The sequence below is a fragment of the Spermophilus citellus genome (assembly GCF_964194105.1).
Source record: "Spermophilus citellus genome assembly, chromosome: X".
NCBI lineage: Eukaryota > Metazoa > Chordata > Mammalia > Rodentia > Sciuridae > Spermophilus > Spermophilus citellus.
The window spans coordinates 76,478,529-76,496,275 of NC_138190.1; the positions used below are offsets into that span (position 1 = coordinate 76,478,529).

General features: G+C 40.7%; 1 protein-coding gene across 13 annotated transcripts in view; it reads left to right on the top strand.

Annotated features, from left to right (window-relative positions):
- The window catches only part of ARHGEF9 (Cdc42 guanine nucleotide exchange factor 9), a 356,264-nt gene that overhangs the window by 237,679 nt on the left and 100,838 nt on the right, over positions 1 to 17,747 (top strand). Inside the window, exon 1 of one of the 13 annotated variants that reach the window (XM_081276384.1) lies at positions 6,533 to 6,604. The exons of 11 other annotated variants lie outside the window; for them this stretch is intronic. The gene's annotated coding sequence lies outside the window, so the exon portion shown is untranslated. Of the gene's footprint in view, positions 1 to 6,532; positions 6,605 to 10,477; positions 10,505 to 17,747 lie in introns of those variants that run through there. One more of the 13 variants, XM_081276392.1, reaches the window with a different exon arrangement.

Sequence of the window (17,747 nt, forward strand, 5' to 3'; positions counted from 1 at the left end):
GCCCAGAACTGATCATGCTACTCCAAGTGCCACCTGGCTGGGATCAAGTACAAAGGGACTTTGATCTATCTGTGAAATGTCTAATAATTCATCCTTCTACTGGTTCTCAGTTCTCTCGGAACATTTAGATCACTTGGGGAGATTTTAAATACCTATGCCAGATCCCTACTCTGAGAGTTTCTGACTTAATTGGAATGGGCTAGGTCTCAGGCAGCTTTTTTTTTTTAATTTAAAGCTTCCCAAGGTGATTCAAATATGCAGCCCAAGTTAAGAGACACTGCATTAGCCTTTGGAGCTTATAGTTTGAAACCATTTCCTATCTGGTCCAGTTCTCTATTCCCTTGTGCAGTTGGACTTTTGAACCAATTTAAATTTTTTGAACCATACTTATTAATGCACACTTTGGTTGGTTCATTATTCTAGTTTTTTATAACTTTAAATGTTTTTTCTCCATGCTGTGCAATAAATTAGCAGTTTCTTCTAACAGTATCAGTTAAGCTCTATTTTACTTGGTGTGTCATTGTTTTAGTTTTTGTGTTTTTTTAAAAAATTTACTTCTTCATGGCATATATAAGATTAGCAGTCTCTTCCAGCATTGTATCATTTGAAAACTGAGTATCACTCAAGTTGTTGATTCAAAGTAGTATTTAATATGATGAGGTTAATACTCTTCTGGCATCTCACCAGGGCCCCCTCTTGGAGTTGATTTTTGTTTGTACATGGTCAACCAGTGCAGACTCCATAAGGCTGTGCTGTCATCTCTCCTACCAATATGTTATTGAGGATTTGTTTTATACTTATAGACATCATGATATTCTAGGTACATAGGTGTTATTTCTGATGGTTCCTTCAGAAAAAGGAGTATAAGTTACTTGGCATCTTACTCTTGAAAAATCCAGTAGCAGTCTCCAGAGCTCCCTGTTTTCTTTCAATGCCTACAAACTAGATGTTTCATTAATGGATCCAATAACACAACTATAGTTTCTGTGTATCACTTTCCTTTCCCCTATTTGGAAAACAGAACATCATGGATGTAACTTTAAAACAGAATGTATTTTGTCCTCTAAGAATCCAGGAAATAGCACATGTTTTCCTTGTTGCTTAGCTGAATTGTTTCCATTAACCTAGTGGATTTCTGCCCTGGATGAACATTGGAGTCACCTGGGGAGTTAACAAGACTAACAACATTTCATAGAATCTCTGGGAGAGATCTGATTGAATTAGTCATGGTGGGGCCCTGGCATCAATATTTTTCTAAAACCTCCCTGAGGTGATGGGAATGTTCTGCCAGGGATGAACGAAAGAGACTGCTATGGAATTGTTCAAAGGAAATATTAGCTCAGTTTGACTCTAACTTATCACACATGGCATAGGTAAGCTTTGCAGATGGTGAAATTTTATTCCAGGATTTGTGATGGCTTTGATGAGTTCCAGAGGTTTGTGGTCACTCTGAAAAGAATTTAGCCTACAGAGTGGGTAGTCTGGTGCCTATTTGTATTTAAAATACAGTTTGCTCTCTGTATCTACAGGTTTTACTGCATCAACAGATAGAAAATATTTGAGAAAAACAAAAATAATAATACAATGAAACCTATGCAACATAACAACTTTGCATAGCATTTACATTGTAGTAGATATTATAATCTAGTAGAAGTATACAGGAGATGGGGCTGGAGGTATACCTCGGTGATAAAGTATTTGCCTAGCATACGAGGCTTTGTGCTTAACCTCCAGCACTGATATAAAAATGAAAGATAAAAATAAAAAGAGTACACAGGAGGAAGTACTTAGGTTATATGCCAGTACTACACCATTTTGCATAAGGGTTTTGAACATCCTCGGATTTTGGTATTCAAATACGTCCTGGAACCAAGCCCCTACAGATACCTGGGGACAACTCTAAACAGCTATCAGATTGTTTGAACCCTTCAGCAAAAAAAAAATTCCTTCACATTTTTGTAATGATGCAAAGATTCTGCTAATTTGCTGGGTGACCTCAGATAAAAATACTTCTCCCTTCTGAAATTTGTTTTTCCTCATCTATAAAATAAGAATAGGTGGGTTAGATCCCTTTAAAGATTTGACCAGCTCTAATGTGTGCTCATTTTGTGAATAATATTAATGATCAAAATGATTGTGGAAATTATTCAAAACCAGTATGCAATCCAGCAATTCCTTTTAGCAGGTTTAGAACCACAGTGTGGTTATGGGGGTAATAGATTTGTATTCTTAATTGTATTTGGCTTATGTTTCTTTTATAACAGGTGAAATATATGTTGTATTCTTTAAGCAAACACTGACTGTGAATCAGGGAAGGGAGCCATATAGTGAGTTGAATAGTGAGAGTATACCAGTTTGGGATTTAGCTTCTTGAAGAGATCTGCCTTATGAATAATTGATAATTATTATAGAATCATTTATAGAATCAGTCTCATAGGTCTGGGAAAGCATAGGAGATAAGGGACTTGCTCCTTTGACATCCCAGAGTCATTTCCTGTGATATTTTAAGAATTAATTAACTTAGTTAATACTGCCTCCTCTATAAATAGTAGTGAGCATTTTGACAATATTTCCTAGTTATTTTGTTGGCTCCTTCTTCAACCTAAAAGTTTATGAAAGTGAGGCCAAGAAAGAATAAGTGACTTTCTCAAAGCTATAAAGTAGGAAGTGATAGTGTCTGACCTAGAACCCAGGACTCTTGTCACCACATCCTTTAGTGCGTCCAATGTAGCCTGCATTTTGGATCCTGTGATCAGGATGCAGTCATGGCTTGTTGAGACTGAAAGGGGTTCCATTGACAGAACAATACTCAGGGGAAAGCTGTGAAGAAAGTATCAAAGAAGGCAACCAGGAGGAAGAAGAAAGGTGAAGAGAAAGATGTCTGAATTCAGCTCTTTCTTGCCCTTATTATTCTTCTGTGCTAGTTGCTGGTCAGTGACAGGGACTGGACATTTGAACTTCAAACACCAGGGTGAATATTTGGTAGCAGAGAAGAGGGAAAGTTGTTCTTGTGTGGTAGAATGATGGCATATAGAAGGCAGATCTACAATAGGAGAAAGAGCACTGGAAAAGGCCTCAGGAGCTCTAGGATCAAGCACTTGCTGTTAGATCTTGATCAAGGTTCTTCCCACCTGGACCTCACTTTCCATGTCACTAAAATGCAGAGTGTTTTTAACAGAAGAATCATGTTCTTAGATGAATGTTTAGCCAGAAACTTCTACACAAACAGGAGAAAGCAGAGTGGGTCAGCTTGAAACAGGCCTGGGGTGGAAGTAGAGGCAGTGTCTCAAGGTCCCTGTCAATGCAGAATTTAGTCAATAGGGGAGTTGAAGTTAGGAGAGAGGGGAAGGCTCTGCCCAGCTCATCCAAACTGGGAGAGGGGACATCCATGGTTGGGCTATTGAGTAGAGTTGGGTCATTCATTTAAGTGGCCAGGCTTCCCAGATAATCACTTAGGGAAGAGATTAATGTACCTGCAAGGTCTACAGCACCTTGCCTAGACTCCCCCTTGCCTTTTTTAAGTGATAAAACAAAACCACAGAAGGGGAAAAAAGTCCAAGGTTTCAGTGATGGATCTGATCTTGACTTTTCATGTCAGGCCGTTGCCCACTGTAAGTTGCTACCTTCCTTATAGTGTTCTGGTTCTGTGCTGTCATGGCTGGATCAGAGACATTAATACTCTTTTAGGTTTGATTGGAGAAAGTGAACTGAGAAGAGGCTGGGAGAATTAAGAGCAGAGAACAAGAGCATTATGTAACTTTCTGGAGGGAAGCAGGCCTGTCAGCAGTCCTTGGGGTGCCAGGCAGTGGGATGGGGGTGGGGAGAACAGAGAGTCTCCTGAAGGCCACATTAGCTCTCCTGAAGGCAGGGAGCTGTGGATTCAGCCCTGTGCAGAGTAGTCATCCACCCTCAGGGCCCAGAGGAGGCCAGCACTGTGCATCCGTAGCCAGCTCTGGGAATGGCTCTGGCAGCTGATTTCTCCGCCTGCCTGCCTTCATTAGAGGAGGGGATACCATGCACCTCCATGCCCAAGCTGACTGCAGGAAGGATGTGCTAAGAACCCACCCTCCACCCCCTCAGAGTGTGGTGCCTAAAGGCAGCAGCTACTTTTAGCTGAACCTCCCACAGCCTCTCTTCCACCCACTCTCTTCCTTCCTCCTTTCTCTGTGAACTATGTTGGCTGGCAAGAGGGCTGGGCAGTGGGTGCCTTGGCATTGGGACAGATGCACAGGAGGAGCCAGGTGCCTAGTTCTAGGAGGGGTTCTATAAGTCTGGCAGGGTGGCAGGGCTCAGACAAAAGCAAAATGATGAGAGTGCTTTGTGCATAGGGCCCAAAGGGAGTGGGGGATTTATTTCCTTTGAACCTTGCAAACAACTGAGGTGTTTTTCATACAAATCCAGACTGACCTGCACAGGAGAATTCAGGATTTATTGGACAGAACTTCCATATACCCTCTACTTGGATTTAGAAGAAAGCAACTGAGTCTAATGAATACTTCTTTGATTTTTAACTCTCTCTCTTGAACATTGTCTTAAACTTTTCAGTGTTTTACACATTGACTCACTTGATCTTCTCTTTGATCCTGCAAAATGGATAGGGCACAAAGTATCTCCATTTCACAGATTAAAAACAAAATGAGGCTCAAAGACTCATATTTTCCAGCCTGGTCTTCTTGCTTCAAGCTCTGGAAGTCATAGTACTACTTTAAGTCATTGCCTGCTTCATTGTCTACAGAAGGGATGCTAGAACTGCTAGATCTGATCCTCTCAGAGAGGACAATGATTTACCCAAGAAATACAGTAGTGGTAGTGCTCAAGCTAATACATGCCTGATAAGGATTAGGTTCCTGGACCTGTGAGATGCACAAGTCACACTGGTCTTTTAGGGGTGATTTGGGAAATCTGTATGGTGCAATGGAAAACAGGGTCACTGAACTAGGAGTTTATATCATTTTTAGTTCTGTGACCTTGAGTGAATTAGCCTTTCTGAATTGATTTTCTTTTTTGTAAATTGGGTCCAGTAATCTCTGAGAACTCTCTGAGGCAGAAATCTGTGAGTGACTGTCACAAGAAGAGATCTGACATTCAGTAGGCCCTCCATTAAATAAAGAGTAACATCTGCAAATATTAAGCTGTGCACTAGCTAACCTTGAACAAAATTTGTTCAAGGTTAGCCTCAGTTATCACCAACATAGCACAGATTTAACTTCTTTCTCTTGAAAGGAGGGGGACCCTATGACCTGGCCCATGCTTTAGGTACTGGGCCAAAAGCTTGGATTTTAAAAATAATAGCCTTTCTTTTATTTACCCCCAACTCCATTCCCATGGACTCACACACATGTTGCTATGAATAGCAAACTAGCTTTGTCCCTGTCTCCTGCAAAGCTAAAAGAAGAGCTTGAAAGAAAGCCAAAATTAATTGTGTTTTTATTTAGCGCATTCTTAAGCCAGAACAACCTAGGCACTTGGCAATTAAAAACCAGTTCTTGGCCCCCAAATCCTTGGCTAGGATTTGTAATGAGCATTACTGGGTTTTCATGATATGATTAAGTGTTGTTTTAGAAATCACAGGCTTTTGACTAATGACCTACATAGAACAAATTGACACTGTTCACCTTTATATGCATCATTTTGTTTGGAACCTTTTCACTTCTCTTGGGGTAGGGCAAGAAAATAAAATTATTGTATAGTTTTCTTGACACATTAGTCTTTTTTCCATGATCATATGAGATGGGCAAGGCCAAGACTGTTCTCATTTTATGACTAGGAAATTGACTCTTAGAAAATAGCTTTGATTGACTCAGATTAGTGGTTCTGCTTAAAAGACAGTTGTGTGCTAGGAAGAGCATAGCATATGGCGTTAGCAATTACCACCAGTCCACCAATACGAGGTAGCTTTGAGCAAGTAGTTTATTCTAAAGATGCCTTCTGCACTTTGCTTCTATCTAGGTCTATTTTTTTTTTTAACAAAAATCAGTCAAGACGGCAGAAAGAACTAGACAGATGCCATTAGATAATGGCATAGGTTACATTGAACCATTAATGGGAATTTTGGATACATCTTTTAGATCTACTATAAGTGTAACTGAATATATTTTGCCCAGGAATGTATGAGAAGCTTACAGTTCTAAATTCTGTAGCCCTTTGTGCTCTGCTTTGTTTGTATGTTTTTTTTTTTTTTGTTTGTTTGTTTGCAAATTTTCTGGTCTTATTCTTAGAGTATGCCTTGAACTTAAAAGCTGGTTCCTTACCCTCACTAGTTCCCACATTCATTCAAAAATATGAGGGAGAATGATTTGGATAAACCAAATGTTATTTTGCCTGGCTTTGGTGAAGATTGTATGTCCTGAGGTTATCTATTTATTCTTTTTAATCCAGATGGCTTAGGCCAGTGGAAAAATGAGTTTTGAATGTCTCGAGGGGCCTGAGTTGGGATGAGACATCTTCAGGTGTTAATCCCCATGTACATGTCTGCATTTTGACACTTTGTGGTGGTGGTTAGGGAAATCAGAGTTAACTTATTATTCTTAAGCTGATAAGTAACTAGACGAAGAAAGAACCCATACATTGAGCTCACTACCTCAGTACTACTGAGAAAATTGAGGTAAGGAGAGGTAGGGATTCGCCTAAAGTCTCAGATTGACCCAGGGGTCTTTAAGGAAAGCTGTTAGAAACAAATTGTTGGGGAGGAAAATTGGTTTAGTTTTATTGTCTATTCATGCCCTTTACCTACACCCACACTATAAGTCACATGTACATACAACATACTCAGACACATGTGGAGTGTATTTGGAACACATAAGGTATACATAAATGGGCCAAATTTTCATGTCGACACTCAAAGCACATATATTCAGTTAAGTATGGTGCACACGCACATGCTTGACCATTCTTAACACAATGACGGTGCACACCCATGGAAACACATGGGGCATTCCTGTTCATATTGTATGTATGAACATACATAGTTGCCTATAGGACACAAATATATACCCATGTACACATATGTCATAGATACATATTTAGATATACTCTTACTCTCCAGGACATGCACTCCTATCCCTGAGAGAAACACTCCTAAGGGTATACTTGGACAAACAGTACCACATGAGACACACCCACATGCCCTGGACACTCCTATGCAGAACATTTCCTACCCCTAGGGTCAACCAGCTGTACCTTTCTTCTCAGTAGTCACAGGCCCCAGCTGTTTGGCCTTTATCAGTTTGCTCTGGACCTTTTTCCTGAAATCTGGCTTGAGATGTCAGTGAGCTCAGTATAAAATGGATGCTAATAACAGCATGTGTCATAGCAGTTCCAGAAGGTAAGCAGAACTCAGATCTGAGACCTCAGATGAGTTAACAGGCAAATGTAGAAAGATGAAGAAAGCAAATTGGCATTGATCAATGTAGAAAGATTAAGTCTGCTCCTTCATCCCCATGTCCACTTAAAAAACATTCTGGAGTAATATGATTTTGAAGCAGTGCCCTAGAAAACCAAAAGTAACTAAATATCAAAGTTCTTTTTTCTTGAGAATAAAATACCAACTTGGACCACAGCATCAGTACCTAAATTATGGGTGAGAGGGTATGAGGAGAGATGGTATACTGCATCAAGCAAGACCCTGTTGGGCAGTGGCCCAGCCTCTCCTGGGTCAGTAGTAGGCTGACAGACCAGCCACATCCTTAATGACCACAACCCAGCCCCTAGGCACAGCAACTTGGGCCATCTGGCCCCACTAATGAGGGCCTGCTATTTTTAGAGTTCCTCATGCTAGAAACCAGGTCATGGTGTCCTGGGGAAGCCTTTTTGGCCCTTGGTACCAAAAGCTACTGCTTGATGGGGTGGGGGGGGCCTAGAATGAATCTGGATAAAGGGTAGAAAGCAGTGAGATAGAATATGCCAGGACTGCTCTTGATTAGCATCCTCAGAAACTCAGATTACTGTTAACTGTGACAGCCTCATTACCATTTCTGAATTTTGGAACTAAAGTCAAGAAACATGAGTTCCAGTTACTACTCTGCTTCTTAGGTTGTGGCTCAGTCAGGTTCCCCTTTTCTGTCTGGATCTTATTTGGTCAACTGGTAAACCATCAGTATTATTCTCAGATGATATCAAGGATCAAACAGGTTAAGAGTTGAGAAAATGCTTTGCAGTTTTTGTTCTCTCCCGACGAAGCTGTATCTCCCCTATCCCAAATCTGGTTTTAATGCCCATCACCAGTCAGACCTGGCCGTAATCAAAGTAGTCATAGGAAGAAAAAGCCAAAAATTTGGCCAAGGGAAAGCATGCTTGTGGCAACATGTTGGTCAGTCATACAGAGTTCACCCTCACCCATACAGATGCTTTTCAATGCTAGTTCAGACCTAGGAAAGAAAACAGGCTTGCAGCATTTAGGTGGTTATTTACTTCTTCAGGACCCCTAGGTAGTGAAGGAAAGGGAGACATTAGGAATAGATACTTCTTCCTAAACTTGGAAAAGCAAAAGCCAGGCTGCCTGTACCTGCAACCTGGAAGCAGTCTAGGGTGCCAGGTCTGGCCCTGGAAAAGTAACTTATTCTTTTTTTATTAATTGTTCAAGATAAACTTATTTTGAGTGTTCATACTCATGGTCATTTCATCTGCTTTGTTGAGGGGAACAGGGTCAGGAACTAAATGATTCATCTCAGAACTTAAGTTTTCTGCTCTGAAAATAGGCTCAATCATAATGTCTTAAGGGATTTTGAATTACAAGAATACATTGTGACAAAGGTTGTGTAAAGTGCCTTATAAAATATTGAGCATGTGTTGCTGATGTTTAAGTTGTTAAGATTTCATCCGGTTTGTGATTATAGGTAGTTTGGAGGTAATTGAGGAGCTTATTTTCAGTTTGTTTCTTCACTGTGTTTCCACGTCACTTTTAAAAACCATTATTGGGTCCATTTTACAGATGTGTATTGGGGTGGAGAGAGGGGACAAATGAGTCTGATGACACAGGATTAAGTAATGATGGATTTAGGATCAGAAGCCATGCCTTTGAACTCCTAACTGGACATACTCTCTCTCATGCCTCAAGCTGCTACATAATGATTTCCAGGACTAAAGGAAATAGCAGCTTAAGTAAATATTATGTAAAAGCTTAGATTTTTATCTGACATAGTAACAACTAGAGGGAGTTGTGTGGGAGTACTGGCCTTCCCCAGCATTGCCCTTGCTTGCCCACTGGCACACTGATTGACCCTTCCATCCTCCCACAGCAGCTCACGTCCCACTCGTCTCTTGCATGAAGGAAGCAGTGAAGCGTTGGAGATGTTAAGCTGTTGTGAGAGGGAATTGTGTTGCCTGTTTAAGCCTCTTTGGGAGAATCCCTGGAGGTGTTTGATCCACCTTGGCCACCCCCATCTTCTTACTCACAGCTACCTGGTGCCGAAGCCCTTTGTGGCTGACCTGCTTGAGGGGTAGGTCATGAGGGATCTGAGGAAATGTTTGAGGGCCCTGATTTTTTTTTTTTGAGGATTTTGCCAACTCTTGAGGATTAAGGTTGTGGAAATCCAAGAACCAAAGCTGAGAAGAGTCCTTAGAGACCATTTGAGCTGACTCTCACCTGGCTTCAATGTGGACCAAAAAAACCAGCTGGACTTAATTTTTTCTCCCTTACTGTGCTTTTCCTTTATGAATAAAAGACTCTTGAGATGGGCCAGATTTCCTAGAGTCTTTATAGCTAGCTTATTTAAGCCATTCTAAGCCTAAGAGAGGGGAGGAGAGGTGCATTGGGACAGAGTTGTAAGAAGGAGAGATGGAAGAATCTGTGGAGGTCGGCTTTGGATGCCAGACTTCATCTTTTATGCTGCCAATGCATTAGTCTTCTATCTTCCATCAATTGAATGGCAGGGTCTAACCCAATATATTGCTATTTTCACTCATGCTATTAAAAACTGCAGAATGCCTACAGTATTGGCCCTTCTAAGAGACTGGACAAGTAAGGGAGGGGGTGCTAAAATACAAAAGGGTAGAGGCACTTTCTTTTCAAGTTTTGAGAGCCTAGAGATCTGGGTTTTATTCTGGCCTCTGCTTCTGGGATAGCTAAGTGACTTCCTTTTTCTAGGTCTCAGTTTTCACATCGTTAAAATGGAGCTCATCCTTACTCTTCTTATTTCAGAATTGCTTGGAGAATCCACTGAACTCATAAGTGTGAAGGTGTCTTGGAAACTATAATATGCTGAACAGATGGAAAAGGTGCTGCTTAATGTTTCAGTAGAGGCTAACTTTGAGTACCTTGTACTCAATGGCCTGAACTAGGTAGAGGACACAATGTTTTTCCTTCCAGTCATGAAACCCAAAGGTCATCTCAGTACCTAAGTTCTATTCTGGGTAGGTTTAGCCCATGGCAAAAATGTTTTTAAAAAGTTGTTTTTGTCTTTGACTTTTTTTTTTCCTCACACCATTGCTCTCCTGACTCTTTTTCCTATGTTCCCCTTCTGACAAGAACTTTTTTCAGAAGCATGGCAGCATCAAAAAGTCAAAGGTAACCTTAACTTTTTATTTAAAATAATTAATTAGTTCATTCATAGAGGAGCAAGTTCATATAGCAAGTCAGTAATCATGCCAAACCTGTATTCCATTCTTCCCATCCAATTTTTTTCTACTAGCATTTGCATTTTAGTTTGAATTTGAATTTGAGATTACTAAGCAAAGGTATCTGGTGATAAGGAGATTCTGGAAGTGTCTTTATTCAACCTGAGGTATTCTTACTCCTTAATCCTCAGAAGGGTTTGGAACTCAGAGGAGGGAGAGGCAAGTACTCTATGTAGTACTGAAGGATAATGTCTGTAGAGCTCTGGGAGGAAAAAGCACCAAAAATATCCCAGAGGAAAATATTAGAAATTCTTATATATTAAATTGTTAATCTCATTGTTCTTAAAATTCTGCTCCATGGTCCTGGTGATCAAGCCCAGGGCCTCACATATATTCAGCTAGGTAGGCAAGTTCTGTACTACTGAGCTACATCCCCAGCCCCTTTTATTTATTTATTTGTTTGTTTGTTTGTTTGTTTGTTTGTTTGAAACTATGGGGCTTGGACTGGGGCTCAGAGGAATAGCGCTCACCTAGCATGTATGAGGCCCTGGGTTCGATCTTCAGCACCACATAAAAAATATAATAAAAAATGACAGCAGAATGCATTACAATTCTTATTACACATATACAGCATAATTTTTCATATCTCTGGTTGGATATAAAGTATGTTGACACCAATTCGTGTCTTCATTCATGTACTTTGGATAATGATGTCTGTCACATTCCACCATCCTTGCCAATCCCCTGCCCCCTCCCTTTCCCTCCCACCCCTCTTCCCTGAGACAGGGTCTGACTAAGATGCCCTGGCTGGTCTTGAACTTGTGATCCTCCTGCCTCAGTCTCTCAAGTACCTGAGATTATAGGTGTGCAAACCCTGCCTATCTGTTCTTGTGTGTGTGTATGTGTGTGTGTTTTAAGAATTTTATCGTGTATACTTGAAGTATACAGCAAGCTGTTAAGGGATACATATGGATATACTAAAATCATTAGTAATTTAGTAAAGCAGGTTAACATCTGTCACAGAACATTATTACTTTTTTTAATGAAATGAGCAACTAAATGTTTGTTTGTCTTTAACAATAGAGGTATACAGATGGGTGTGGCAGTGTACACCTGTAATCCCAGCAGCTGGGGAGGCTGAGGCACGGGGATCTTGCATTTCAAAGTCAGCCTAAGCAACTTAGTGAGATGCTAAGCAACTTAGTGAGACCCTGTCTCAGAATAAAATATAAAAAAAGGGCTGGGGATGTAGTTCAGTGGTTAAGTGTGTCTGAGTTCAGTCCCTGACTTAAAAAAAAAAAAAAGTAGAGATATACAGTCCAAAAACAATCATTAGCCATCCTTCTAAAAAAGTGTAGGCTTGGTTTCTAATATTAACTTTCCTGATAATTAATCGAAGCCTCAGTTTTCTTCTCTGTAAAATGGAAACTGAACTAGTTGTGATAGCTTTGGGGAGTCTCCAATCCTGATCACCTCTTTAGTATAAGAACCTACTGCCTTTTAAGGTCTTGAGCCCCAGACAGAGTCAAGAAGAGTAGATTCAAGTCCTGGCATCTTACTGAATTTTTTTCCCCTCAATCAGCTGCCCTGGGTCCCCTCCCTTCTCCACCCCCACATCCTCTACCTAGCCCAGACAGGCAGACGCTTCCTTACATAAGCTTGGCTGACCTACTTGAAGTTCTTTAGTTACAAGCACAACCACTTTTCCTGCAGACATAGACTTAGTGCCATCCCTCCAGAGCCCTGAGGGTGGGTCTGATTTTGCTTCTCTTGTGTCCTCTCAGGAAGCCTCTGTTTAGATATTGTATTGCTCTAAGTCTTTAACAACAAGGTCCTAGGGAAAGTCAGATCAGTCAATTTACGACCCTGGGCTTGACCCAATGGTTGCTTGCTGAATGCCCTTGCCATCCACTCATCTATTGTTTACCAAATGTCTGCTAGAAATCCAGGACCTATGCTAGACTTTGTTAGCAGAAACATGGCCACTCCTGAGTACAAAAGGCCCCTGACAGGGACTAGAGGCAGTGTTAGATTACTTGGCCTTAGCTGTATGTCTTTTCTCTCACCGGAGCCAAAAGGCAGAAGTAAATCAATGAAAAGAAATTCTCTTCCACCTTCCAATGGGAGGTTTAAATGAAGATTTCTACTTTGTGCTGTAATGACTCCCTAGGAGACACTTACATTCTCTTTGGAAATGCATTCCAAGGCCCCAGCTTTTATAAGCCTGTGTCCTGGGTGGGGATACTCAGTAGATTTTAGAAGATAGTTTAAATTAATTGAAATATATTTATTTTGTCTATATTATCTAGATATAGAACCAGGGTCACAGTGCTTCTGACTAAATCCTGTTCATGTTTTTGCCACCTTAGACCAGATGGCCACATTTAGACATTAGAACCATTAGTTCTAACCTATCTCTTTCCCTGCCCCCCCCACCTACAGCTCTCTTTCCTCTACAAGATTTTAACACGACATCTGTCAAAAGGATAAAAAATGACTTTCCCTTATTCTCTTTGCCTTACCCACCCACCCTCTGGCTGTGGTGTTGATGAGTATAGAACTATGCACGTAGGAGGCATGGAGGACAGATTCTTCATGTAGTTCTAGCCCCCTCCTCCTACCTTCTGGAAGCCTAAACAACCTTATCCCCACTACTGCCCAAGAAATTCCAAGATTAGGCTTCAAGTCCTGGTCCTAGATAGATTAAGAATCCCAGGATGGGCCCCAGTGGAACCACAGGAAGATTTGTAAGAAGTCAGTTACAGGACCCAGGATAGTTCTAAGTCACCTCAGGGACAGGGGGCTCTTTAAGCCTCCTTACCTCTTCTCTAGGATTTCCCTGGCATTCTCTTATCTCCTAGGATATGAAGGCAAAAATGGACCCCAGTGAGTGGGTGGAACTTTAGTATCCACACTAAGGGTAAGAAAAGGGCATGATACTTGTGGCAGGAATAATTTGAGTATAGGGCCCAAATTGACTCAACAGACATGCAAAGGTTAGGTTAAACTCCAGCTTGGTATGACATGCTTTTGGTTCAGCAGCTCATGAAAAGGACATTGCTGAGTGCATCATGATTATCATCATGATTATTATTTTAGTAATGATTTGTCTCTGAATATCAGAGACTTCCATGGGTAGACAGAATGCAAACAGGAAATTGCTCCTAGATTATAGAATAGAGAGATCCTGCTAGGACTTTCCATTAGGACTAGTGATGGCCTCAGTGCTGAAGATTAGGGCAAGGGTGGAGGTGGAACAGAGCAGATATAGATAGCCTAATAAGGCTGACTGAAAGCTGTCTTCCGTTCCTCAGTTTTCCTGGAACCTGACAGGAGAAGGAGAAACCTAAAGATAGAGTTTCAAAGATTCTGGTTTCTTCTGAGTGACCCAATGTAATAAGGGAAAATTCTTGCTGTGAATTCTTTAGCCTCAGAAAATTTAAGATGGTTGGTCTCTATATGATATGTAATTTAGAATCATTGGGGTTGCTTGTTAGAAACTGCTGGAATGATTTTGAGTAGGGGTCTGTGTGAATCACGTTTAAAAACTTTGGTATTTTTCTTTCTATGCCTAGCTCATGTATCAGAGGTATCTGAGAGATACCAAAGGACCCAGAACAACTTAGTAATATTTTCAAGATGTTTTGAAGATGGAAGTTAATGTTTCCCAGATTGGGGGCTGCTCTAGTGTGGAAGACTTCTCCCACCAAGAGAATAATGGATTGTAGTCCATAAACTTATCTTTCTCTCTGATCTGTATAATCCTTGTCCCATTTGGCTATATTTTCTTTAAAGGAGTCACTTTTCAACAAGACCAAACTTTTTTAACCTTCTGAACTTTGAGACAGCAGCTGGATTTCACATCAGAAACTTTTTGAGTCCATTTGATTGGGGTACTGGATTGGACTTTCATACCAGAATCTATCACTAAGGTCCAGACCAAGCAAATAAATCACCTTACCTTATCTGTGTGGCCACCATTTTAGCTAAGATAACTTTTTGACTTCCTTTGGAAGGGGTGGAGGAATAATTCATTCTCCACCATTTGCCTATAATGAATGAGAAAATGCCTTGGGTGGCATCATACCCAAAGGAGCTTGTCTGGGTTTCCTAGTCTTTTAGGTCCTGGAAGGTGAAAGTTTGCTTATAACCAGTTTACATATTAGCCTCTGGATCAAGTGGTCTTTCTCTTGTTAAGCTTGACCCCCATCTAGGCTTATCTTTTTAGGTCAAAACAGTCCAACTTGGTTTTGTTTCCACCAGGTGGGGCTGAAGTTACCAGTAGATCTTTCCTTTTATTAGAGTGAAAAATTGAAGTTATGATAGGACATTGAAGGAAGTTGATGCCTTAATGACTCACAGATCACACACCCAAACTATGAAAAGATGATTATGTCCTGAAAAGAGAGATTTGCCTACCTCCTTTTGGCATATATAGGGCCATTGTTACTTGAATGAGTGAGTTATTCTGCTCAGAAGTGAAATTAGTTATGGGTGATAGCAATACCCAAACTGAAGCTGGAACCAACCAGGTGTGAACTGTTAAAGACCAGGGAAAAGAAGAAGAAACACTAAGGATTTTTGTATATTCATAGTGGGCTTTTTTTCCCCTTACCTGGCATCTATGTTCCTTTGTCTGATGACCATTGGGTGCATGTGCAGATCTGAAGCAAAAACCATTCTGACCTAGAAATTACCTGTCCATAAATCCTGGTAACAATGGAGTGGCCTATAGGCCATGTGGGTACTTATTATATAAATAATTTCTTTGGCCATATAGAACATTCTACATCCTTACAAACTTCCTAATTCTGTTGCTGTGATCTACTCAAAGTTTGCCTGGTTTCAGAGCTCAGGTCATAGAACTTTAGATAGAAGTTAAAAAACACTATTCATTGTGGATTAAGCAGATGTTGTATGTCTACCATTCATAAATATACATTCTCATTATTTAGAGACTTACACTGTGGTTGACAACTTTTCTTCAGATTATTTTCTTTTACCCTAAATAGAAATTTCTGAAAGAAGCAGAAGGAGAGAAGCTATGGGCTGGAGTCATCAGGGAAGGGATTAAGGAACAGGTGGGCTTCGTTCACACAGCAAGGAAGAGGCACCCTGGCTCTAGTGTCCCTGCACTTAACCATTGGCTAAGAGCATGGCTCAATCAGAAGCACAAAGACAGAACTGCACTTGCTTACAAGAGGCTTGGTTTGGCAAAATTAGAAGGCCTGGGCTGGTGTTATAGCTCAATAGTAGAGCGAATGCTCTACTATTGAGCTATAACACCAGCCCAGGCCTTCTATGTGTGAAGCCCTAAGTTTGATCCCCAGGACCACAAACAAAGGAAGGTGAAGGTCCTTGCCTAGAGGCAAGGGTTGGCTTCAGAGATGGTACTAGGTTTAAAAAAGTCTTTGAGAGATTGATGGCAGGGAGTTATTGAAGCTCCTTGAGCATGGAGAGTGACACCAGCAAAGAAATTTTGAGAAATACATCATTCAAGAGTAGCTCGAAAGAGAAAGGTGGGGGGGGGGCAGGAAGTTGAGTTGGGAAATAACCTAACATGACGAGAGCCAGGCATTGGAACAGTGGAAGTGAGGAGAAATGGTCATATCTGAGACAGAAAAATTAGAAAGGAATAGGTCCCATAGAGTTTTCTGAAGTAGGAAAAAGTAGGAAAGGGGAAATATAATGAATTCATATGAAAAAATTTTACATGTTTTATTGGAGGTAGTAGCAGGCAGTTAGAAGTATGGAACTACAGGCAACTGAGAGCTAATATTCTGTGAAAGATGGTTTCTCTTTGGAACTAAGTGGAGAGAACAAAAAATGAAAGGTCTATATTGACATTGTGTTGTGTGTATGTGTGCGCGCGCATGTGTGATACTAGGGTTGGAACCCAGAGCCTTATACATCCTAGGCAACTGCTGAGCTACATCCTCAGCCCCATATTATTATTCTATAAGTTGTCCAGGCTGGTCTTGAATTTGGGGTTCAAGGAATTACAGGCCTGTGCCATCACACCTGGTGTCTCTATGGACTTTTGATGGGGTAGTCAAGGGCTGAAGTGGGAAACCCATATCTTGGTTTTCCTAACCAGTCTGAAAAAACACAGGCACTAGTCTATGATTTAATTGTGTTGCCAATAGAGTCTGAGCAAATTATCTTCAAGAATGGACTATCCAACACCAAATTCTCATTTTCCTCAGTAGAGAATAAAACAAACAACAACAAAATACTCTATCAAGCTTAAATCAGGATGAAGAGAGCTAAACTGCAATAATGAAATCATTGTCCTTTGCAGGGCTGAAGTGTTAGCTTCAATACACTGCCAGAACTGGAAGGGATTTCAGAGGTCATATGTCTGATTTCAGTCTGTCTCCTGATTGATAGAGAAATAGAGTGATCCAGGGGAAAGGAACCTGTCCAGGTCATTCACTTAGTTACTGGCAGAGCTTCTTCCACTAGGCAATGCCAGGTTTTGCTTATACTATGTTGCTTCCTAGCTGTTGTTGGAGCAATCTGGGTCACACATTTCCAGAAATGGAGGGTGGTTATCTTTCAGCACTTTTGGCAAGATAGCCAGTCTATTTACAGTGCTGTATTAAAATGATACCTAGTTACTTTTAGGAGACAACATAAAATGTCAACTTGTTTTTGATATGCTTAAAGGGAACAAGGAAAATAATTTCGCTCTTGTCCATGCTTAGCTGTTGAGGAAAGGGTCTTCTGAGAGGAAAGGATCAGACAACAAACTGAGAAAACTTGATAGAGAGGTAAACCTCATCATGTCTTTCCTTCTCTGGATGTTATGCTTCTCAGAAGCAACAGGCATATTTACTATCTAGGCAACAAATAGTAGTTCATTAAAAAAAATCTTCCTTCTGGATGTTCAAATTCTAAATATTTTTTTTAAAGAGAGAGAGAGAAGAGAGAGAGAGAGAGAACTTTTTAATATTTATTTTTCAGTGGACACAACATCTTTATTTTTTATTATTATGTGGTGCTGAGGATCGAATCCAGTGCCCTGCACATGCCAGGCGAGCGCAATACCGCTTGAGCCACATCCCCAGCCCCAATTCTAAATATTTCTAACCCACACCTAGGCTAATTAATATTTATTTTGGTGTTTGTACTGCTCAGCTAGCATGCAAGAGCATGAAGAGGAAGGCAGGTAGTATATCTCTAGTAAACTG